Here is a 25,820-nt window from a genome sequence, read left to right as displayed (position 1 = left end):
TGCTGACTTCATCATAACCCCAGGCACTTGTTTAACTAAATTGCCAGCTATTTCCCTTCCATGGTGGAAGGGTCCCTCATACCGGTCACATGATTAAAAGAAGCCTGGCAATCTGAGATTCCAAAGGAGCACCAAGCCTGAAGTTTTAGCACCCCTTCTTATCTTGTTCCCCCTCCCTTTGCTGCCTGCCTGCTGAACAGAGCTTCCAAAGCTTTGAAATAGATTTAATAGCCATTCATAGGATTTCTGATGGTGATAAAAGAAGTACTGTTCTGTTTTCAGCTGTCACTGTGCTTCCTCTTAAGGCTCGGCTACAGAGTTTACTACTAGATATCCATCTGCTCCTTGCCCAGAGCATGCCACTCTCTTCCCTTTGCCAACCAACCAGTATCATCCAGCCTGTTAGAAAGGAGTGGCCCAATAAGGAAGACTGAGGAGTAAGATGGCTCTGTGTGATGCTGCCTTACTTTGGAAGAAAATGGGCTCTGGTTGCACATAAAAAGCCACCTTGAATAGGGTGTAGATAATTGTCCAATTTAATGGGATTCTCATTAGGAGGAAGAGTAGCATAGTGTAGCTTGAGTGAGCTCTGCCTATTCTCTGGTACCGTGGAGATGTTAATCATGCAGCTCCTGGCAAGTCTGTCAGAGCTGAAGTGGATGATGTCACTGATATTCCAGCAAGCTCTTTGTCTGAGCGACTGCAGCACTCAGACAGCTGCAGAACAGAGTGCCAGGGAGCTGAATGTGTTAATAGGAAAAAAGCGCTTCCCCTAGTTCTTTCTTCCAGAGGGATGTTTTCACAAGGACCTTTGTGTGTTGTTCAGTACAGTGGCTGGTCTTATTGCTGATGATTCTCAGAGTCACCAAGGAAAGGACATTATTAGGAACACAATAGATATAGATGATCATGCCAAGGTGTGGACCAGCAACGCTGGGCTGCTGAGCGTGCTTGGGTCAAAGGTTTCATTCCTTCATTTGGACTCTGTAACTGAACACAATATAAATAACTGGTAAATCTATATGATACGATATGCAATACAATATACAGCACTTTTGAGCTCTTACTATGTGTGTCAGGAATAGAGGCAGAAGTGTACTAGTTAACAGTGTGGGAGTCTGATTCTTGAAATCAAAGCACTTTGGGATTATATTCTGGCTCTTCCAAGTAGTAGCTGTGTGATTCTGGGCAGGGTACTTCCCCATTATAAGCCTCTTTTCCTATCTGTCATGGGGATCCTAACAGTAGGGAGGATTAGATGAGATAATCCATGCAATTAGCTCAGTGCCTAGCCAATTGTAAGCATGTTAACTTAATTAACATTACCTTTATTGCTAATTTATTTATGTTATCTCACTTAGGTCTTCCAATCAACCTGGTGTGATAGCTACTATTATGATCCCTATTTTATAGGTGAGGAAACAGGGGTTCATACAGGTTAACTTGCCTAAAATCTCACAAATAGCAATTGGTTGAGCCGGACTTGCCCTCAAGCTAGCTGACTCCAGGGCTATTAGCTAATAAGCTCTACTGATGCAATTACAAAGGGCTGGGGAGCTGGAATTTGTGTCTTTCCTTAAGGGGGTCTCCACCTCAGCTACAAATTGAAATCATCTGGAAAAAATCAGAACAGAACACTGATGGCCCCTCAGGTGTGGGGGTGAGTGTTCACTGGGAAGATTCATTTTTTTTTTTAATCTTGATAAGAGTTTGTACTATACAGGTACATGCATTTGTCAAAACTCATCAAATGGTACATTTACAATCTGTACATTTCACTGAATGAAACAAATATTGAACTCTAATTATATGCTTACAGAAGTACTTAAGGGTGAAGTGTCTACAGCCTATTTTGAAACATATGCATGAATAAGATGGGTTGATAGAGGGACAGGTATATGTTAAAACAATATAGCAAATGCTGATTATACGATCTAGGAGACACAGACTTTTATGTGTTTGAATATGTTCATAATAAAATGTTGGGAAAATAAATTAGAATCACTTGGGGAGCTGTTTAAAATGCTGATGAATAGGATCCCCTCAGAATTTCAGAAGTAAGTTAGTCTGGAGTAGGGAGCGCAGGTGTAGGTTTTTAAAAAAACTCTCAAGGTGAATCTCTAGGGCCTTTAAAACAAACACAATGTGCTCTGGACTCTCAAAGCCAACTCACAATAAGTGTCCCAGCGTTCAAAACTGAAAGTGTCCTGATAACATCAGTCAGTGATAGCCCATCCCTCCTTCTCTCTTGTATATCTCCACTCTGTACCCTCTACCCCTAACTTCAAACATTTCCTCTAAGTGAAAGCAGCACTGGGAAGAACTGTAGTGAAGAGCATCAGGTAAATTATAGGTAGAAGCCACCTTCCTCTCCCATGCACTCCCATCCACTAGATCGTTGCCCCAGGTTCTGCCCTGATCCAAAGAGCTGACTCATTGTAAAAGATCTTGATGCTGGGAAAGACTGAGAGCAGGAGGAGAAGGGGACGACAGAGGATGGTTGGATGGCATCATCGACTCGATGGACATGAGTTTGAGAAGCTCCGAGAGTTGGGGATGGACAAAGGAGCCTGGCAAGCTACAGTCCATGGGGTCACAAAGAGTCAGACATAACTGAGCAAATGAACAGCAACAACAAGGCCTCTACTTTGCAGCTGCTGGAGAGGCAGACACTCAACTTCTGGCTAAGTGGTAGACCAGACACTTAGAGCTGAACACAGGTTGTGGGATCATAGAAAAGTGAGCCCAAAGTTGCTTGGATTTTAGCTCTTGTCTTGCCGCCTCTTGTTTTTAAGGAGCTGGTGGGGGATTGTGTTATCAACAAGCATCATTTAGGTCTCTTCTAGAGGAGCAGAAACCCCAGGATTCCAGAGTTTCAGCCTATGGGCTTTCCTAAGTGCACTGAGCATGTATTTGCTGCCAACCCTACATAGAATTTTTTTCTCTATCTCTCTCTCTCTCTGTGTCTCACCTCCCCTTTCTTTCCCTTTCTATCACCTCCCCCTCTCTGCCTTCCCCCTGTTCAAGTTTCATGGATCTATAATGGCTTTTATGTGGGAAGGAACTCATGTTGTAAATGACCCATACGTTAAAGTCACATAAAAATATTTCCTTCTGCAATCAATGTGCCAGGGGTCGCAGGCTGTTGATTCAGCTGAGAAGCAGTGAACCAGGTCATTTTATCATTGATGTAACTGAGAGATGGGATTATTATCTCCCCTGAATATGAAAGGCAGTTCTGCCAGGAGAAGCAAAGACTCTTTAATTAGACTGACATATGGCCAAAGAAGCATTGTGTGAAATTTGTGTCAGACTATAGTGGAATCATTTGGGGAACCAGTGTAGTCACCAGTAGTTTGGAGGGAAATGAAATTAGCCGTATGCTAGATCAAGTCAAAACGGCTACTCTTGGAGTCTCCAAAATATAGGTAGGTGTAATGTTCTAATAGCTAAACCTACTACTTTGGCCTGGCCAGAAACAAAGTTGAGTAGAGAAACAAATTTGCTTTTAATGGCTTCTCTCTACTTCTAAGCACTATACATCCTGTTAACATTCCTGGCAACCCAAATTTGTCCAATGCCTTGGACCTGCCCTACTCCACAACTGTACTCAGGGCCAGGGTTTTCTAAAAGTTGGTAGACATTCCACCCATGATGCATGATATATTTATGGGTTTCCTAGATAAGCATTTCAAATTCTAATCGTTATATTTGGCTTTAGTTGTACTAGAAAAAATGGCACATCTGTCCTATTATTTCATCACTATTACTATTTAGGTTAATTTCTATGAGCAAAAAATAGTTTTTTAAAAAGTGTATGTGGAGATGGAAAAAATTCTGAAGGTTATACTTGAATGACTGAAAATTAATAAAGCATGCTATAGACCAGTGGTTTTCAATCTGAGGTGATCTATTCCCCCCTCCCCACCCAACAATGGGATATTTGGCAATGCCTGGAGATAGTTTTGTTTGTCACAACATGGTGGGAGGGGTGCTACTGGCATCCAGTAGGTATAGGGATACTAATAAACACTCTAATGCATAGGACAGTTCCCCCACCCCCTGCAAGAAAGAATTACCTGGTCTCAAATGTTAGTAGTACTAAGGCTGAAAAACTCTGCTGTAGACCCGTGCTTCTCAGAAGTGCCTATGAGTCAAATAGGAATATTGTGAAAGTGCAGCTTCTGATTCAGGAAGTCTGAGGTGAGGTCTGAGATTCTGCACTTCTGAAAAACCTTTAGGTGATGCTATTATTGCTGTTCCATGGACCACATATTGAGTATCAAGGACCTGTAACTTCCCTCTTTCTCCCTCCACCAAATGCCATTGAGCTAGAGTTCCATACCCTCAAGGCTCTGCTCAGGGAGGGTTTGGTTATTCTGAGAAATGACTAAGGAGTAATGGCTGAAAATAGATTAACGTGATTTCTTGCCATTTAGCAGGGCCATCAAAGTCTTAAACCAAAGATTAATTTGGTTGATACGTTCAGGAACTAAGCATAGCCAAAAAGAGAGATACATTTTGCTCTGGGGTACCTTTTGGAGAATAGACAGAATTTTCCATAAAAGGCAGGCACACCTAGGCTGGATTTGTAAAAATGGTTTGTTTTGTTCATTTTCATTTGCCTGGCACCCAGCACAGTATCAAGCTCAAAGTAGATGCCCAAAATATGTTTGTTGAACCAATTGACAAGTTATACATAGCTCTATAGATAGCTATTAGAACAACAAAGGAAAGTATCTACTGGGGCAGAACACTGCCATGAACCTCTTCAAGGTCAGAAAGGAATGCCCTTTGGTATCTTTTTATGTGAATGAGTATCATTAAACTGGATGCATCTTCCCAAAATATACTTCTTCCCCCTTGGATGGCAGCAGGATCATTTAAAATGTTTCTTGTTAGAAATCTTTGGAGCAGGGTGAGTGTGTATGTGGTGGGCATTTGGGGGGTACTTTACCTGTTCCATTTTCAGAAAGGAAGCTTCGTGGTAAAGGATTGAAGACTCCAGGACCTACAAGAAGAAACCGGGCCAAAGAGGGGGATCCTCCAGCTGTGCTGGCTTGAGCTATCAGGGCTCCTCTTCCCACTACCTTTGACTCTTGGAAATGTGTGCGATTTGACATGTGCCAGCCATAGGGCCACCACTGTGCCACATGCTTCCTTTCGTGGACCTGCCACACACCAGAAAGTACCCCTTTGGGAGTCATTCCCTTGGATAATACAAGTTTTCTAAAAGTTCTTGTTAAAATATATGGAACTAGTATACAGAAAGAATAGATTGGTTGCCTAGGGCTGGGGAAGTTGGAGGGATTTTGAGAGTGACTGCTAATAGGTACAAGGTTTCTTTTGTTTGGTTTTAAATATTTTTATCTATTTATTTATTTGGCTGCACTGGGTCTTATTTGTGGCATGCAGGATCTTCAGTCTTCTTTGTGGCATGCAAACTCTTAGTTGCAGCATGTAGGATCGAGTTCCCTGACTAGGGATTGAACCTGGGCTCCCTGCATTAGGAGTGTAGAGTCTTACCCACTGAACCACCAGGGAAATCCCTAAGGTTTCTTTTTGGAGTAATGGAAGTGTCCTAAAGTTGATTATGGTCATGGTTGCACGGCTTTGTGACTATGTTAAACCCACTGAATTGTGTACTTTAGATGGGTAGTTGTATAGCATGTGAATTATCTCTCAATAAAGCTGTTATAAAAATACATAAATATATGAATTAAATTAGGAGATACAGATTAAGAAATAACCAGGGGAACCTTAGTGGACTTCCCTGGTGGCTCAGATGGTAAAAGGGTCTGCCTACAATGTGAGAGACCCAGGTTTGATCCCTAGGTTGGGAAGATCCCCCTGGAGAAGGAAATGGCAACCCACTCCAGTACTCTTGCCTGGAAAATCCCATGGACGGATAGAGGAGCATGGAGTTGCAAAGAGTTGGACACAACCGAGCAACTTCACTTTCACTTTTCACTTTCAGGGGAACCTTGGAGAACCTCATGTAAGGGAGAAAGATGGTTTCCATCCACACATGGAAACAAGAGATACAGGGTAGTAATCAGGATTCTTCAATTTTAAATTCTCCATAAATTCATATCTACTCTCTTGAATCCAGTTGCCAGTAACCCCAACTGTTATCAACATGTTCCAACATTAGATTGATAGGAGCTAGGAAATATTCAAATGTAGTGAACAAAAAGAGTCAGGTCCCCTAAGATAAAATAATCATGGCATAATTAATAAAGCATAGGGTTTGGCACTACCCTGTGGTTCTGGAAGGCCTTTAAATTCAATCAGGCCACTTGGACCATTGTTGTTTTCCACAGAGAGCTGCAGGACCTGAGGCCTGAGAAAAATGGATTTTTTTTTTCAATGAAATGGAGACTATGGTTTTGGAAGAGGCAATGTTAAAACCACACTTATTTCATATAGCCTGGTGGCTAAATGTTCCAAAACCACAGAGGGAGAACCCCTGTCTCTCCACATGTGGCTTTCCATGAACCCACTGTAATTTTAATAGTTTGCCACGTCACAGATGAAACATAAATGGCAGGGTCACTTCAGTAAATGACTTCAATAAATGTGTTTGAGAAAACAGAAATGACAGGGCGTGGGACCTAGATCCCCTATTCCTACGGCTGAGCTCATGCGAGTTGAACATGCAAGTATCAATAGTATGATTTTGAATGTAATAATGAGCTCTCTCATCCTCCAACTTATGTCTTGGAAATGCCTTGGAAGGAAAAATAATGCATTTAGCTATTTAGCAAGATTATGTTTACATCTTGCTATAAATAAAGGGTCTTAGTAGGACAGGATGGCTTGTTCAACTCAGGAAAAGAATGGCTGTCCTAGGAAAAGAATGACAACTAGGAGTTTGGGGGCTAACAAAACAAATTGGTCTTTTTCTCAGTTTTGCTCTAAGCTTCCCCTGATTACTGTGACCAGTAATTCTTGGACTTGGAAATATAAATTGAGAAGGGGCTATTACTGGGACCCAGTATTGTGAACCTGCTGCCAGCAGCCACTGAGTAATCTACTACACAGCACATTGTTATTTGTGACTCCCTTAGGCCCCATTAGTGCAAGAGAAACCTAGGACAAAGGAAAGACTACAAGAAGACAAAGGAAATAGGCATTCAGTAGAGTTATTAAATATGTATTTCACAGCAAGGAATTATCTCTATTGGACTCCAACTGGAGGCAGTCCAGCATTTGGCCTGCAACTGACCCTGGGTACAATAAAACCCCAAATTTCAAGAAAGCATTGTGGAAACTCCCCTGATTGAACTCATCTCGCTCTGTAGAAGACAGTGGGTTATTTACAAGGCATATCCTGCCACGTTCTCTTTCCTGCTACGAGGATATTTTATCATCTTTCCAGATTTCACACCAGGGTCAGTCTCATTTGGCTCTGTTTTCTTTGTGTCTGCAGATCTCAAATTGTCAGGCAACATCTTGTCAGGAAAAGGCCAGATGGGCAGACAGGGAAGTGATCCAGCCCCTGAGGAAATAAAGTGCTCAACCTGTCTGCACTCCCTTGGGGCACCGGAGTGAGGGGCCAGACAGACAGGGACACAAGAGGAGGTTCCTCCAACTTCACTCAGAGCTGCAGAAACCTGGGCCACACGAGCACTTTTGGAGTGTAGGGAGCAGGAAATTCCAATTTCCATGTTGTGAGCTAACAGGATGAAATCTGATACCACCCTCCCTATGCTCTGGAAATGAACTCAGTCCTCTCTTTGAATTGGGGTCTTGGAGCCACAGAACCTCATAATGCAATTTTCACTCCCCAGGCCCTTGTAAGAGGCAAAGTGAAATACTGGTGATACGTGATCTAATTAAGGGCTCAAACTGAAGGGAGCTCTCACTAGTTTTACATTTTGATTCCTGAGAGATGTTTTTCTCTGGCAATCACGTGGCAAACAGATTTTAGACAAAAGCAATTCAGAGTCATTTTGGCACCCTCAACACCTAGCAATGTTTGATACGTGGTGCTTAGTAAATGTGTCTTTATAGAGTAAGCCTGACTTCTGGCATTAACCTCTCCTTATCGATTTGGAATATAAGCACAGATGCCATCCCTTCCATGGTCTCTGAATTGATTATGCCCTGGGGGCCTGGAAAATATCTAAGTAAAACAGACAGGAAGAGTTAAGCATTGTTAGCCAGGGAACCATGCTTCTGATTGTTCTGAGAGCTGATTCTGGGGTAAAATCTAGTTGGCTTCCTCTTCTCAGCCTTGGCCCTTAGCCCAGTGGTTTTGACCCACAGCTGTGTCTCTGGACTGATTACTTTCTACAGTCTTATTGGGTTTCCTGATTGCTATCCCTGTTCCCTGTCCCATGAGCTGAACATTAGTCCACAGATGTCAGGGGAAGAGACTTGGCTTTTACTGTCTAATTGCTTTAGTGGTGATAAGTCAGAGTACAGTTCTGGGTTAAGGAGTCCCAAATCAACTTACCTAGAAAAGGAGCAGTCAGAGAGCAAGGTCAAGTTCTTTTAAAGGCCAGGGTTGGAATCCACAGGCCAGGGAGCTGAGAACAGAATAGAGACAACTCACTGGATTTAAGTTTGGAAACGTAGGATAGGTTATGAAGATTCATTTCATGACATTATGCTAATGATGTATTCAATCAATGGTTCTCAACCTAGGGCCGATTTTGCTAGGGGCCATTTAATAATGTCTAGACATATTTTTGATTGTCACAACTGTGGGAGTGCTGCTATCATTTAGTGGATAGTGGTTAAGGATGCTGTTAGACATCCTACAATGTACAAGACAGCCCCGCACAGCAGAAAATTATCCAACTCAGATGTCTGTATTAGAGGCACAAGATACAGGTTATAGATCACAACTATATGAAATATTAAAAAGATACTGGATCACTTCTCAGTCTTTTGAATAAGATCAAGTGTAGTATCTGCTCTTATGAGTTTAATACCTGATATGTCCTCTATCTGAGGACAGTATATTAAATGGATTTTTGGAGCAGGGACTTGGAATAGGAGCTTGCGCCATCCACTCCAAGCATCGGCCTGGTATTTCAGTACTTCCAAGAATGGTGCATCCTCTCCAGGGACAAAACTGCCAGTCCGAATGAAAGTGCCGTTCTAAACTCACAGGCAACTGGATTTTTGAAGCCCTGGCACTCAAGTCTGAACTATCAGGGTCAGTCTCATCAGGCTCTATTCTCATTTCTCATGCCTCACACCCATCTCTTCTCTGTTGTCCAAGCTCTTCCCATATCTCCTGAAAAAAAAAAAAAAAGATACTGGAAGAATACACATCATAGTTATCATAGGGGAATGTTTAGGTGGCAGGATAAGGCATATTTTTTTCTTTTCTCTGGTCTGTAAATTCTCTAACATAACTATATTGCTTTTAAATTTTAAATTGATTTTCAATTACATAAATAATATCTGGACACATCGTGCTTGTAAAATATTACGGTATTACAGATAAAACTGTGAAGATGTCTTTGACCAATCTGGTTTCTTCCACCTCAGACCCATTCCCAGAGATAACCAATTTTGTGGCTACAACTTTTCAGAGCTTTATCTATACTTTTATACATATATTGTGTGTAACTATGGAAATACATCTACTGTGTCATTGGTTTTTACAGATTCATAGTATTCTATAGTTTATCTATTTCCCTACTAAATAACATTTAGTTTGCTTCCAGTCTGGGGTTATTATGACAAATGCTGCATTGTACATGTCTCCTTGAACATGCTTGCCAGGGTTTCCAAAAGGGTATAAAAATTGCTGGGTTATGGAAAAAACACACATTTAAAATTTTATCAGTTACAACCAATTGCCTTCCAGAGAGCTGACAAATTTAATTTCCTGAAAACCTCACTAACACTTGATATTTTTTGGGTTTAAACCTGAATGAAACTTTTGGCCAACCCAACAGTTTGTTTTTCATGTTTGCCAATCAGATAGTTGAGAAATAGTGTAATTCTTTTGTTTTAGTTTTAATTTGCATTTCTCTTGTTACTGCTGAGATGGAGCATCTTCCTCAAGTATTTGCTGAATCTATCATATATTCTCCTCAGTGATGTTCACATCCCTTGCTCACTTTTATAAGACCTTTCCAATAGTTTTTTTTTTAAAAAACAGAAGAGAGCAGGATCAGGTTGCACAAAAACACAGAAATCAGTCTACCAAGTGTCTTGTCTGTCCTTCCTCCCTAACACAGATCCTGAATCCCACCCAGACCAAAATGACCCCTTTTTGCCATTACTGAGAATTCAAGAGCATAGCTATATTAGGAAACAAATTAGCAAAGCCCATTCTCACCACAGTTCTGTGTTTCCCTGGACTGTGAGCCTTTGCTATGCCAGCATCTTGATACTGAATAGCCAGCAGGTACTGCCAGTCAGATTCGCTCCAGTCAAATACAAATCTGATATGTGACGAAGCATAAAGGAGCATGAAAGGCAGCGTGTGAACTGAATGTTATCTGCTGCCCGTGCAAATGGCAATTAGGACCATTAAATTTCAGTTAATCTTCATTAAGAACATCTGTTGTCTAGCCCACATGAGAAAACCAAAGATGGGGTTGGGTGATTGTGCCCACTCCCAATAAGTAGTTGTATCAACGAGTTTCCTGCCTACTCTCAGGCATAAACTGAAAGAGATGTGGCAAGGAAAAGTAGGAAAAGTATAACATCCGATGCATACTAAGGAATAAAACTAGATGTACAGCATCTTCAAGACTCAAGTATTATTTGAAACCAGAGTGCTTGTAAGCTATGGCCCTTGTGGCGAAGAAGATGAATGATTAGTCCTAGTGAATTTCAAGATCACCAAATGGGGGTTCCAGAGTCTCAGGCAAAACTGGCTCTTGAGTGGTCCTCTCTGCTCTTTTGGTTGCTCTATCCCATACACCCTCCTACTCTGTCCACTGGGGTCCTGATCTTTGCCAGGGGACTGTGAATACAAACCAATTCAAATCACCACTACCAACATGTTGCTTGACTAACATCCTCCTGTCTCACATGTACATGGCATCTTCTGCCTTATCAGCCTCCCAGTTGGCTTGTATCTGTGATGGAGCAGATGTTCTCACCAGTTCCAAAGAGGTATTAGGGGAAGGGGAAGGACTTCTGCACCTTTGTCTGAGTTTAGGCCGGTTAAGTTCTTCCTTACCATCAACTACTATGGTGATGGTCTTCTTTTCTAAGTCAGTGGCAGGGGATGGGGGAGTCAGATAAGAAGATAGATAGGTAGACAAGTAGTGTAAATTATGTTCCTTTGTATAAGCGTCATGTAGCTCACCTTGGTAGCCTTACCACAGTTGTAATTTTCCATTTGTTTGGGTAGCCATTTGATCAATATGTTTGCCCTACCAGCATGTAAGTAACGTGAGTGCCCAAACCATGTCTGTTTTTGTTCATCAGTGTACCCCTGGCACTTGGCATGGCATCTACCATATAGGTGCTAAATATAATTTTTTGACCTAAAAAGCCAAAAAGTTGTGATTCTGATGTTTTTAAAATGAAGAAAAGCCAGGTATTCAGGCAGGAGTATATGAAGAGGCAGGGGCTTCCCTGGTGGCCCAGACAGTAAAGAATCCGCCTGCAATGTGGGAGACCCAGGTTTGATCCCTGAGTCAGGAAGACCCCCCCGGAGAAGGAAATAGCTACCCAGTCCAGTATTCTTGCCTGGGAAATCCCATGGACAAAGGAGCCTGGTGGGCTACAATCCATGGGGTTGCAAAAAGTCAGACATGACTGAGGGACTAAGCATGCACACACACGTGGGAAGAGGCATTTTTCAAAGGTACGGCATCTTACCATCTCTCTACTCTCATCCCAGGGAGACATCTCACCCTGTGAGTCTGCCTTTGTATAAGGCTGTCCCTTGCCACAGTCTGGAGAAGGAAATGGCAACCCACTCCAGTACTCTTGCCTGGAAAATCCCATGGATGGAGGAACCTAGTAGGCTACAGTCCATGGGGTTGCAAAGAGTTGGACACGACTGAGCAACTTCACTTCACTCACTTCATACTTTATCACTGGAAAAGGAAACGGCAACCCACTCCAATATTCTTGCCTGGAGAATCCTGTGGACAGAGGAGCCTGGCGGGCCGTGGTCCATGGGGTCTCAGAGAATCAGACACGACTGATGTGACTAAGCACGCACGCACTTGCCACAGTCATCCCCTAACTTGTCAATAGTGCTTTCATCTAGGAATGTTGTGAGTGATCGAGAATGAAGCCTACCTTTGATAGTTTTCTATTTTCCTGTGATCTCAACACCACTGTTTTCTCCACAACAAATGCTCATTAGCAGGCACAAGCCTATCTTGCTCCTTGGGGCCTAAGGGTAAAATTGTGCCTTCAAGTTGTATAGCTGAGATGGCCAGTGGAGGTAGGGACTGAATACCCCAGGGAACTATATTTACATTAAAATTGAAACAAGGACATACCAGTACATTTATTGTATCACAATTGCTCCTAAAGTCTGCCAAAATATCACTCAGTGTCTCTCAAAGAGAATTGACATAGAAAGAGAAAAGGATGAAAGGTAATGCAGATGCTAGAAATGGAACAAAGATGGCATTTTGAACAAACTTTGACTCAAACTTTGATTCTAGAGAATTCTTATAAGGTAATGATGCTTTCTCCACCTCTTCTCAACCATTCCATTTTACCTCTTCAAACCCTGTTCTTTTCCCACAATCCTTTTCTTGACCTCTTATCTATTACTGTGAATTCTTGCAAGGCCTTTCTTATGTTTCTGTCCCATTGACAGAAAAAAGAGGATTCTACCTGAATCCCTAGCCTTTCCCATATGACCCAGGTTCCTGATACAGAAATAAAGAGCAAGCTGAAATCATGAATGTTTTTACCACAGCAGCTCCATGGTTGCTACTAACTGGAATACCTCTTTTTCATAAAACCCAGAGATTTCCAGGGAGACCATTGCTAATCCCTTAAACTCAAGACATAGATAAAGCAGTTGGCTTGGTTATCACTAATTTCATTTTCATGCTTATGTTTGCCGTCATTCACTGAGGGACAAAAACAAGTCAGCTATGATAAGGGTAAACCCTGGATTAGCATTGTGTATTGTAGCTGTAAATTTTGCTGTAAATGAAAGGTACAAATGATTTGAAATCAGTTATAGAGGAAACAAGAAGCTACAAATGAACCTTTGATGGAAAATAACTTGTTTATTTCCTTAGCTGGGTATTTGGGATTGGTTTATGTTTCACATTTTATAAGGAGATAGTTCCCAATGGACCTGAAGATTGGGTTTATAATAACAGTTTAAGAGCTTAGCTGAAATTAACAAAACCAAACTTCAAAAGGTGTAGAAACGAAAGCAAGAGTTTGAAGTCTAGCTATTTTAAAGATACTGACAATTTCCCCTCTTAGAAGCATGAAATGTTTTCGGGTCAAAGACTTTACTCATCACCTAGTTTCATTTACCATGCAAAATAAAACCTCTTCTTATTGTAAGTTATCTTTTAAACTTTGAACATCTCCCAAGCAAGAAACTCATTGCTTTTTATTGTCTAAAAAAACCACACATAATATGTTAGTCCATTATCATTTTTTCAGCATCAATTCTTCAGCACTCAGCTTTCTTCACAGTCCAACTCTCACATCCATACATGACCACTGGAAAAACCATAGCCTTGACTAGACGGACCTTTGTTGGCAAAGTTATACCTCTGCTTTTGAATATGCTATCCAGGTTGGTCATAACTTTCCTTCCAAGGAGTAAGCGTCTTTTAATTTCATGGCTGCAATCACCATCTGCAGTGATTTTGGAGCCCCAAAAAATAAAGCCTGACACTGTTTCCACTGTTTCCCCATCTATTTCCCATGAAGTGATGGGACCACATGCCATGATCTTTGTTTTCTGAATGTTGAGCTTTAAGCCAACTTTTTCACTCTCCTCTTTCACTTTCATCAAGAGGCTTTTTAGTTCCTCTTCACTTTCTGCCATAAGGGTGGTGTCATCTGCATATCTGAGGTTATTGATATTTCTCCTGGCAATCTTGATTCCAGCTTGTGCTTCTTCCAGTCCAGCATTTCTCATGGTGTACTTAAGATTAACTAAAATCCTAGGGCCACTGTTAATATCCATTTTGTTTCATCTTATACTGTTGAATTTGCAGATTTAAACGTGGGATTTTATTAAATGTCTTAAATATACTCTCTCCTAGAACTCAACGGAGTGTTAGAAATCCTTTGTTTTGGCCCATCAGTCCTGCCTTTAAACTTTTTTCTAAATCTTGATTCTGTCATCCAACATCAATCTCTTTTGGCAAGGCCCTTGAAATAAGATTATAACTTGTACTGATATTCAACCCCCAGTTCTTCAATTTACCAACAAATACATAACCAAGCCCTAACTTCAAAAACTGCAAACTCACATTTTATTTTTGTGGCATTTCTCCTCCCTTACCTGGAGAATTCCTATTCACCTATTGAGACCCGTTTCAATTGCTACCTCCTCTGTGAAGTGCTGGGGCTTCCCTGGTGGCTCAGCACTAAAGAATCTGCCTGCAATGCAGGAGACACAGGAGATGTGGGTTCGATCCCTGGGTGGGGAAGATTCCCTGGAGGAGGAAATAGCAATCTACTTACAGTATTCTTGCTGGGAAAATCCCATGGACAGAGGAGCCTCACGGGCTACAGTCCATGGGGTCAGAAAGAGTTGACATGACTGAAGGACTGAGCACTGTGAAATGTTACTCTGTCTGAATTCATCCTTTAAGCAATGTTGACAGGCCCCATTTCTATACATACATGTATTGTATTGAATAACATACTGCCTCTGCTATTTTATGAATTCCTTCAGGTCTTATATATTCTTTGCATCTCCAGGACCTGAGCCCGGGTCAGCAGGTGGACTGTGGTGACTGTCTACTGAGGAAGACTGTGAGGTTGGGTAGGAACTCAGTACAAGAGTGTTGTGAGGCATGAGCCATGAGCTCAGGAGGCAATGTTTTGCCAACCCTGGCCCAGGACATAGTCAGTACTCAAGTATGTTTTTAAATGTATTTTTGCATCCACACCCTGAGATATCTACTTTATCAAAAGAAAAGTAACTCGGCATAGCTTGTGTCGACCCTTGTTTGTGTCTACTATCATAATTTCTCTTGAGTATTCACAAACAATATTCTAATAACCCTTTTAAGATATTTTTTTCTGGGTACCAACATCAAGTTAATTATTGGTTTGTATTTTCTGAGATATACTTCTTGCCCTTTTAAAAAGTAGGACAACATTTTCTCGTCTTTAGTCTTCTGGCGCCTCTTCCATTTTCCAAGAACTTTCCAGGTGGTGGTGACTCATTTGGAGAAAATGGCCCTTTTCATTCGGACCTTTCAACAGCATTGTTTGTAATGGTCAGGGGCCATGACTAGGAGAGCTGTTTCTTGGAAAATGTCTATTTGAATTGGGCAAATCAGAGGCTGAAGTCAGGATGGCCAATAAATGTGTTATTGACAGAGGCCTGGCCTAGAAAGACAGCCAAGTCTAGGGAGGCAGTTTTCTCTGAACCTTGGCCCAGCAAGCATTTCAGATGGCTCTTCCTGTCTCTTTTCCCTTCCCCTTCTCTTGGCTCCATATTCTCCTCTTGCTCTAGTTTGTCTCCTCTGAGCTGAATTTGGATGGCTAAAGTGTAACCTCAGCACAAAAATGACCAGAAAAATGCACATCTGCCCTTGAGTTCCAGATGAGGACCTAGGTCAGTGACTGTTAGTGACAGAGAAAATAAACAAAATGGTTTCAAGAAATTGCAGATATTAGGTTAATAATAGATACACTTCAGCTGTATATATGTGAAAAAGAGAATATCAGCTATGTAGATACACACAAAAAGTACAGTAAAATGATGATTCATTAGAATACTAAAAGCAACAGATTTTTTCTGAACCTACCATGTGTCCAGTCCTGTGCTAGACACTGAGAGGAGACAAAGAAATGATCTTAAAGATGTTGCAGTAATTTTGTAAAATCTTCTTCCTTAATAAGTCTTCCCTCATAGCTCAGTTGGTAAAGAATCTGTCTGCAATGCAAGAAACCTGGGTTTGATTCCTGGGTCAGAAAGACCCCATGGAGAAGGAAATGGCAACCCACTCCAGTATTCTTGCCTGGAGAATCTCACGGACAGAGGAGCCTAGTGGGAGCCTGGTCCATGGCATTGCAAGAGTCGGATACGACTTAGCGACTAAACCACCACCTTAATAAGAGAGTGGCAAATAGCCAAAATCTGGTGTTCAGGCTTTTTTTTTTTAAGAAGCCTTTTCTTGAACAAAATAGGAACCAAAATATAAGCGAATTTTTAAAAAGGCTAACCTTCAATGACCGGAAAATGAAATTCATCTAAACTCTCTGTTCCAACTATGGATTAGTTAAATGACCCTTGATCTGTGTACACACAAAGAAAATGACATTGCTGAGACTGCAGCTTGTCTCCCCACCCAGCACTGTGGTTGCTTTGCAGAAGCTGCAGCACGTCTGATTTTTATTTGGACTGGGAAATCTTATCATGCAGGTTCAGCCTAGCTCAGGTTCTTGTCCCTGTCAGTGTGAATCTTACCACTTATTTGGTCAGAGGTACAGTGAGAAGTGGGCCTTCAGCCCTCTAAGGGGCTGTGCCCTGTTGCCATAAACCATTGAAAGCCTGATTCCTGATCCCAGCAGCTCATGCAAGGGACAAATGTAAACAGGAGCTGCTTTGCTCTCAGTGGAAAGGTTTGAGTTGAGCTCCTTCCAGGCAATCACACGGGCTGCCATTTTATACAGTCTATTTCTGTCTTCCTGTACACATCCCTCAATTTGCATTCCTGCTTAAACTTGCCACTAGTCCTGCCTCTCTGTGTGGGAGGTGGAATGGATTTGAAGAAGGGAAAGAAAAGCCTTTTTGTGAGGAGGGGGAGAATACAGGACTTTCACCGGCTGTTCCTCCTGGGTATCTTGAGAGAAGCATTTTGTCTCCTGGCTTCCTTGAGGGTTGTCATAGAAGCACTCATTTAGCATGGGTATAAGCCTTACTTCTTTATGCATTTGACTTTTGGCTGAGTTTGAACCAATTTGGCTCATTAAAAAAAATGGTGATTTGTGTAATGAGAAGGTGAATGGCAAGAAGAAGGTGGAAACAACTTTAAAGATAGTTTACATGAAGAGAGTGTTTCAAGGGACCATCAAAAGCCCTCAAATATCTTTCAGCAGATTTTAAGGAGTATGAATTGTCTACTATTAGAGCTTTATTCCTTAGGGTTCAGTTATGGTCCTCTCTAGGCATTACCTCTGAGGCTGGGCGGGATGCACTATTAAGCTATGAACACTCTAGCATGATTTAGCTTATCAGAAATTTGCAGGCAACTGATCCTTTCCCAGCAACCAGTTGGCGTTCCTTGCCAGTACATTTGACTTGGATGATATCCCCCATTCTTAAGGGAAACTAATTTAATTGTGTAAATTCGCAATCTTAACAGACTCAAAAAGCAATTGGTATGAGTCAAAGCTTGGAATGGCTAAGCAGTTTAGATGCTTGTATAAACAAGGTCCAAAAGTCAATTTTTCAGGCCATTAAATGTAGGTCAGATGCAAGAAGAGAACTAAATTGTGACAGAAGGGACTCAACCCAAAAATGTCTACCAGCCTAGCAGCTCCTTGAGGATGGGAGCTGTGTCTGTTGCTTTCTGTATCCCTGACAGTTACCACGGTGGCTGCCTTCTCACAAGCACTCAGTGAGTGCTATTCAGGAAGTAAACACGGTCAGAACAAAGAACAATTTTTTGACGGAAGGGTTGATTCTGGAATGTATTGCCAAATAATTTTGGGGAGTCCTTTATTGCAGAGATTTTATGAAAGAAGGTAGGTACTGCTATGCACAGAATGTGAAAGTAAAGTGCTCTTATAAGGGCAGAGAAAGACAGTGGATTTTCCTTCTAGTTCTTGAGTGCTATGAAATAGGGTGAAGATAGTTCGTGTAGCGTGTCTCTTTTTGTCTATCTGTCTCTGTTTTTTGTTTCTTTCTTTGCCAAAACCTAATTTACTTTACCAGCTTTTCTTTTTTTAAACTTTCTTTTTATTAAACTACAGTTGATTTACCATGTTGTGTTAAATTTTGCCAACTTTTCTTGGCCCTGCCTTACTTCCCCTTAGGTCACACAGCTTTTGCAAAATAATTATAATAATTTGCATTCATATAGCATTAGTGCTTTTCAAGGCATTTTCTTACACACTTTCTCTTTTTGTTCTGAATTTGAAAAAAACCCACTATGAAGCAGTCAAAGTAGTATTAGTTACATTTTTCAGATGAGGAATCTGTGGTATAAAGTATATAAGTGACTTGCTCATGATCACATTGCAACGTGTGACTGAACCAGAACTAGAAGTCAATCCCTTGGTGCAGTATCACCCCAAGTCTCAAAATTCAGGAATGGAGGTTTGTTAAGAAAACAGCAAATAGTGCTACTGTCTTCATGGTTATAATCCTCATACTTTTTATATTGTTTCAAATTCCTTCTTTATACTCCTTTCTAGTCCTATGAGGATGACATTTGAGAAATTGTCAAATCAGACATTATAGCAACTGTAGGGTATCAATTTATCCTTAGCTTTTTTTCCTTCAGATGTGAAGTACACACTTAAATACATTTCAAACAACATTGGGTAGGACATCTTTCTGTCTCTGCTTAAGCCAGCTGACACAGAAGTCTTCTGAAATATATTGTCCCAGAGTACATCTTCTCTTTCTCTTACAGCTTTCTTTGACAGTTATGGCAAGAGGACCTCTTGCTGATATTTCATTGAGTCTTTTCCTTCCTGGAGTTGGCAACTTTCTCACACAGATTCAAGAGGCAGCAGGTCTAGTGTAATTACCAGTCCAAACCCTATTTGGTGTCCCAGAATGGAATGAGTAAAGGCAGTGTTGTACTGGAACCATGGATGAAGCTGGACCTCAGAGCCTGTGAAGGATGCCAGGACTAGAAGAGCCAAGAACTTTGCAAAAACCAGAGGTCTAGGCAGGCTGTGAGTCATTAACCAAAAAAACAGTTAGGAACTAGGAAATAAGCTTCTTACTGGGGTTAAAGCAAGGCCAAGTGTCAAAAACTCTAAACAGCAATGAACAATGGTAACAACAACAATACCACTCTAGGAAATGAGATAAATTCGGCTTTCGCCCAGAAGCCTGCTAAAACTGAACTGATTTTAGGGAGTGGCCAGCCTGAGATACATAGGTGGGAGTAAGGAAGCCATCTTTACAGGTGGGGAGTGGAGAGTGTGGTGGTCACAGCAAAGGTGCTTCCTTGACTGTCAAGAAATATTCTAGAGTATGGTTTCTCAACTCTGGTACTAGTGACATGTTTGGTGCAGGGATAGTTCTTCTGTTGTGTGGCGTTGTTCTGTGCATTGTACGATATTTAGCAGCATCTCTGACCTCTACCCACTAGATGTCAGTAGCATCCATCCAACCTGTCACAACCAAAAATGTCTCCAGATAATGTCCAATGTTCCTTGGGGAGTTAGGAGGAGATAAAATGGCCCTTGGTTGAGAACCACTGCTCTCGAAGCTATGGATTATGAAAGCTTTTTGGTCTGAAGCCTTCTAGGGTCCACAGACTTCTAAATTATCTTCAGAGCAGGAAATCTAAGGTAGCAGGTATAAGGATATGTTGGGAAGTTAATCCCAACAGATGTTCTTTCACATCCAGTGCCAGGCTCATCTCTCCCATTAGGCACTATTGCAGTTCCTAAGAATATTGAGCCCTCAGAATTTTCTTGAAATCCTACTTAATTGCAAACTGAAGGGTAGATTTCCTCATGGTTTTCATTCCTGGTTTACATGCAAATTGGGACAAATGTGAAAATATGTTTTGCAAATGAATTCTGAAAAACATGTTAAGTTCCTGTATTCATTTTACCTTGAACTTAATTTCTTCATTTCCATTTCTTTTTACTTTCATTCAACCATATCATTTACAGTGGAAGTATATAACTGATGAGGTGGAACACCCAGAGGCTAGGAATAAAGGAGAGAGGCTAGAGAACTTTGACTGGGGTCATTTGGTAAGAACTAGGTCTAAGAACCTCTGTTCTGGGAAATACTTGCAAAGAATATTGTACCTGCTTCTCTGTCTTCCAACTCAGCCTCTTTTCTTACCACCTTTTTTAAAAAAAAATAAAAGTGTAAGGAAGAAGTCTATGCACTCTTTTTCCTCATTTTTGCTCATGTGGTGGATTTTCATGTCTGTCAGAAGTAAGAGTCCTCTGAAGGCCTGTCAGAACAGTTTTGTGGACAGGGTATAGTGGAAATGGCCTTGGACTGGGAGTCCAAACCTAGGTTCTAGTCTCTTTCCCTCTTTATAGATATTTGATCTTACAAATCACCTTACCTTGGCTGAACGTCAGTTTCCTCACATGTAAAATAGAACTACCCGTTTGCCTACATGGTAACTATATGGTTCCAAAGAGACAACGGGATGGAAAGCAGCATGAAACATGGAAGAGCTTTTACAAATGCAAAATGATATTAGTATTATCGCTTAATTATAGTTCACACGTCTTCAGTTATCCTTCCCCAAGTGTCACAGTGCCCACCGGATAGATGTCATAGTCAAGGCTATAATAACAGTTCTTTTCTCTTACCTGCAGCAGCAGACCTACTCTCTAGGCCTTCCTCTCCAGATCTACTCTCACTTTCTACCCTATTCCACCATGCTCTGTGCCCTTGGAGGCTGCCCCATATCAACAGGCTCCCTTGTCTCCAAAATTCCAGTTGTGTTTGGTCAATGGGAAACATTGGCAAGGAGGAGAGCAGTGAAGTTTATTCCCTGGTACCCTGCCAGCAAGGGTGCTGGCCATCACTTCATTGAAGGTCACAGCTCCTATCAGGAAGCTCTCTTTGTATAATTGTCATGTTCTCTCCTGGGTTCTGGTATCTATTACCTCTCCTCTATCTTTCAGCTCTAAGGGTGGTAATGGATCCCATTATTACTAGTCCTGAGATACTTCAGCATGTTCTATGGTTTCTTTATACCCTGCCCATACTTTGTAATTCGTTGCCTTTATTAAACTCTACTCTACTCTGAGTATGTCATGTGTTTGTTTGTTTGCTTGCTTTTATTAATATCCTGACTGATATACCCACCAAATCTCTTTATTTACTTCTCCCCTGACTTTTTATTGTAGTAAAATATATACTTATAAAGGATGGAATGTTATAGAAGAAAATACAATAGGTTTCTGGTTGTTAGTATTCTGTGCAGCCATGTGGAGAGTTAGCTCCTAAGTCACCACCTCTGAGCATCAATAATCAAGCTATCTGTTCCCTACCAATTGCACCATGCATTCTCTTTGTCTTATCCACAACCAACTGCAGAGGAACATTTAGAAGCCACAACTCTCATGCCTACACTCTCCCACAAAGTTTGTATCCTTGCTAAATTCCAGCATCCTGGGAGGCAACTGTCTGATGCTTACTCCAGACTATGGTTTGCTGTAAATCAGCTTGCACCCCTTTGCTTCCCTTGGACTAAGTTTGCAGAGAATGAGCTTATATCCTTTTGCTTCCCTTGGACTGGAGTCTCAGGAAGCCTGGGAAGGGGGGTACAGTTAAGCCTCTGGGATTCCATGACAGCTGCCAGCATTCTGGCCCTGATGTCTCTGCTTATTAACCGTGTCCAACCTGGAATGTTTTGTAGACTGTCAGAGCTAGAAGATACCTCAGAAATCAACTAGTCCAGAGGTTCTAAACTTAAGGTCTATAGATTGGCCACAGGGAAATCCTTAAACTCCCTATATTATGTGCAAAATTAGCTATTTCTGTACACACATGCATTTTTCTGGGAGGAAAATTCATAGTTTTCATCAAATTCTCAAAAAGGCTTATAACAGAAAAGAAACATAGACCACAAATGGCTCTAGAACAGCATCCTCACCTTATATAGGAGAAGAAACTGAGGCCCAGAGAGATAACAACTTATTGAAGATTTCAAGTTAAGTCTAAGCTTTAACCTTAGAACCAAGGTGGAGATTATATATGGCTCAGGAAACTCAAACAGGGACTCTGTATCAACTTAGAGGGGTGGGATGGGAAGGAAGATGGGAGGGAGGTTCAAAAGGGAGGAGATATATGTATACCTATGGCTGTTTCATGTTGCAGTTTGACAAAAAACAGCAAAACTCTGTAAAACAATTATCCTTCAATAAAAAATAAATTAATTAAAAAAACCTAAACCCTTCCTTCCTCTATTTAATTCCAAAGCCATATTCCCACTCTACTTTGTGCCTGGTAGACACCAGATAACTGTTAACATGCAATTGATAATTGCAGTGGGCCCTAAAAGTACACTTGCTTCTCTTAATTGACCCTACTGAACAGAATCTGGTGCTGTGTGGGGCTCAGGGCCAACCTTAGAGCTTAGTGGTGCCAAGGGATCAGGCAGGGTTTTTCCATCCCAGTTCCCTCTGATGAATGGAGTTCTGTCTCGTCCCTGTTTCTCGGAGCCAACTTGTCCCCAGGGCCCTGTGGAGGGGCAGGTGTCGGTCTTGGGCATGGACTCAGAAGCCCAACTCCAGAGCCTCTGCAGCTGTTCTCATCCCTGTGAGGCCCCAAGCGGGAGCTGACACAGAGACTCTCGGAAAATGGCAAAGAAAAGCTAAGGGAAAAACACCCTTTAGCACTGAGGGGTTGCCAGGCTTCCAGGGGATCTGGCACAGCCTTTCTCAGGTTATTAAATCACACTAGTGCCTGGTAAAACAGAGGATAAAGCCTTATTCCTTCCCATGTCGTCTTCAATGGCTCTCCTTCCCAGGTCACATGTCTTTTTCATACTATCCAGGATCCCCTACTGTATTTCCTTACCTCTCTCTCCCCATGTAGGAAATGAGTACCTTTGCCATCTAGCTTAGATACCCAGTGTAGCAGAATAAAAGCAATCTGGAGTTCTAGTATCAGCTCTGTAACTCACTAGCAATGTGATCTTGTACAAGTTGCTTAATCCTGATGGACTTTCATGCTTCATTAATAAAACATGAGGCTGATGAACCAAATGAAGTAATGGAGGTGATATCACTTGACAAATGCAATACAACCAAAAGATATGTGGGGTCATTATGATCTCTCACCACTCAAAAATTACTTTGAAAGTTGAAAAGAATAACCTTGAGTGCCAGTAGCCCAGCTGAGATCTAGCTGCCTAGATTTCAGTCTAACTGGGTTTTCCGGGGGGAAATTCTAGAATGAAGTGGGATGAAAAGTCACCATTGACTTTGAGTCCAAGACCAGTGGAAGGAGTCAGTTGACAGAAGTGTGATCTATTCCTGGAGTTTCACATGGTACTTTACTTCCTAGACACCTGTGAGAAGAGTTTCTAAGGACTAGTCACTCTTCACCAGGAAAAGAAGAGAGATTCAGTCAGATCTGGTGCTGGAGGATAAGAGGGAGTCAGCCTTAATATGTTTTGCCATAGTAGTTAAACTAGCTTGCAGAGAATTCCCAGAGGGTGGCGAAAGATAGTGGGAAGAGACTATCAATCCCTCCCTGCACAGCCAGTCCACACTGTTTCCTAAGGTGTGCCGTGCTTTGCTCAGTCATGTCCCACTCTTTGCGACCCCATGGACTGTAGCCCATGAGGCTCCTCTGCCCATGGGATATCCCAGGCAAGAATACTGGAGTGGGTTGCCATGCCCTCCTCCAAGGGAGCTTCCTGATCCAGGGATCGAACTCGAGCCTCCTATGTCTCCTGCATTGGCAGGTGGATTCTTTACCACTGAGCCACCAAGGAAGCCCTAAGGTACCACAAGGCAAATCATGTTCAGTGCTTTCAAGAACTTTTCAAGTGTCTTTCAGGGAACTCGCCTCAATACTCTGTAATGACTTATATGGGAGAAGAATCTAAAAAAAAAAAAAAAAAAGAGTGGATACATGTATATGTGTAACTGACTCACTTTGCTATCCAGCTGAAACTAACCAACATTGTAAATCAACTATACTTTAATAATTTTTTAAAAAATGAAAAAAAATACATGAATAAAACTTCTTGAAAAACAAAAAAGAAATGCATGTTTTGATGGTTGAAAGGGAGAGAAAAGGTAAAACCCATAGGGTAACTAAGGTGCTTAAAGAAATGATCTTTAGTCAGAGAGGGCATTGACATTGTGTTTCTTAATGCATATAATTAGAACACAAATAGATCTAGAATTTAGTAAACAAGTCAATCTTTTATTTCTTATGATTTTCTCTAATAAGTGGTGCTAATGGTCATTAGTAGTCTAGAATCACCTTATTATACTCTAATATCCTTAATTATGCCACTAAGTTTTAATTATCATGGTTCTTAGACTCTTTCTACTCTTGTTATTACAAGATATTACAATAATATTTTTAAAAATATTTGACATTTTAAACTTAGTGGAGATACAACAGTGAACAAGACAGATGAGGCTCTACTCACTTGGATCTTATATTGTGATGCTGCTGGTGGTGGGTCTCTTAGACTGGTAGATAAGGAAGACTTCACAATTGAATAGGTGAAATTTGACTTCTGCTTCTGCAATATGGCAGACTAAGTATTCCAAAAATCTTCCTGCTGCAACTAAATCCTGGATAAATTATAGAAAAATTTTTCTTTATATTTCTCTCTTTTTTGACAGCTTTATTAATATATAATCTACATAACATACAACTCATCATTTAAAGTAAATTCAATAGGTTTTGTATACTATATGATTAATGTTTTTAATTCTGGTAAAATGTATATTATAAAAATGTATCATGTAACCACTTCATATGTACAGTTTAGTGGCATTAGTTATATTCACAGTGTTGTTCAATCATCACTACTATCTAGTTCAAGAATTTTTTTCATCACCCAAATAGAAACTCTGTTACCTTTAAGCAATAACTCCCCAATCCCCTTTCTCCTAGCCTGTAGTAACCTCCAATCTATTTTGTGTCTCAATGATGTTGTCTTTTCTAGATACATCACCTAAGTAGAATTAAATATAATATTTGTCCTTTTGCATCTAGTTTACTTCATTTAGCATAATGTTTTCAAAGTCTAATCTACATGCATCGAAACTGCATTTTTTGTGGCTGAATTGTACAAATACATCAATACAGTACAACTCTATTGTATGTATATGCCACATTTTGTTTATACATTCATCTGTTGGATACTTGTTTCTACCTTTTGGAAATTGTGAATAATTCAATAATGGACATTACATACAAGTTTCTATCTGAGTTACTACTTTCATTTTTTTGGTATATATACCTAAAAGTAGAATTGCTGGGCCTTATGGTGAACATTGACATTTTAGGAATCAATGAACTAAAATGGACTAGAATGGGCGGATTTAATTCAGATGACCATTGTATCTACTACTGTGGGCAAGAATCTCGTAGAAGAACTGGAGTAGCCCTCACAGTCAACAAAAGAGTCTGAAATGCAGTACTTCGGTGCAATCTCGAAAACAATAGGATGACTCTGTTTGTTTCCAGTATCACAGTAATCAAAATCTATGCCCCAACCACTAATGCTGAAGAAGCTGAAGTTGAATGGGTCTATGATGATCTACAAGACTTTCTAGAACTAACACAAAGAAAGGTGCCCTTTTCATCATAGGGGATTGGAAAGCAAAAGTAGGAAGTCAAGAGATACCTGGAGTAACAGGCACGTTTGGCCTTGGAGTCAGAATGAAGTGGGGCAAAGGCTAACAGAGTTTTGCCAAGAGGGCACACTGATCATACAAACACCCTTTTCCAAGAGACGACTCTACACATGCACATCACTCGATGGTCAATACCAAAATCAGATTGATTATATTATTTT

The 25,820-nt window shown here is 41.0% G+C and overlaps 1 protein-coding gene and 1 non-coding gene across 6 annotated transcripts in view; both read left to right on the top strand.

Annotated features, from left to right (window-relative positions):
• DCX (doublecortin) overlaps positions 1-25,820 on the top strand; it is a 399,925-nt gene that overhangs the window by 320,939 nt on the left and 53,166 nt on the right. The window lies entirely within an intron of this gene.
• Positions 8,883-9,073, top strand: LOC139181819 (U2 spliceosomal RNA). The gene has a single exon (XR_011565557.1). It is a non-coding gene; the product is annotated as a U2 spliceosomal RNA (small nuclear RNA).

This window comes from Bos indicus, chromosome X, assembly GCF_029378745.1.
Source record: "Bos indicus isolate NIAB-ARS_2022 breed Sahiwal x Tharparkar chromosome X, NIAB-ARS_B.indTharparkar_mat_pri_1.0, whole genome shotgun sequence".
NCBI lineage: Eukaryota > Metazoa > Chordata > Mammalia > Artiodactyla > Bovidae > Bos > Bos indicus.
Note: the sequence above shows the minus strand (reverse complement) of the source record. Positions and strands in the feature narration are given on the sequence as shown.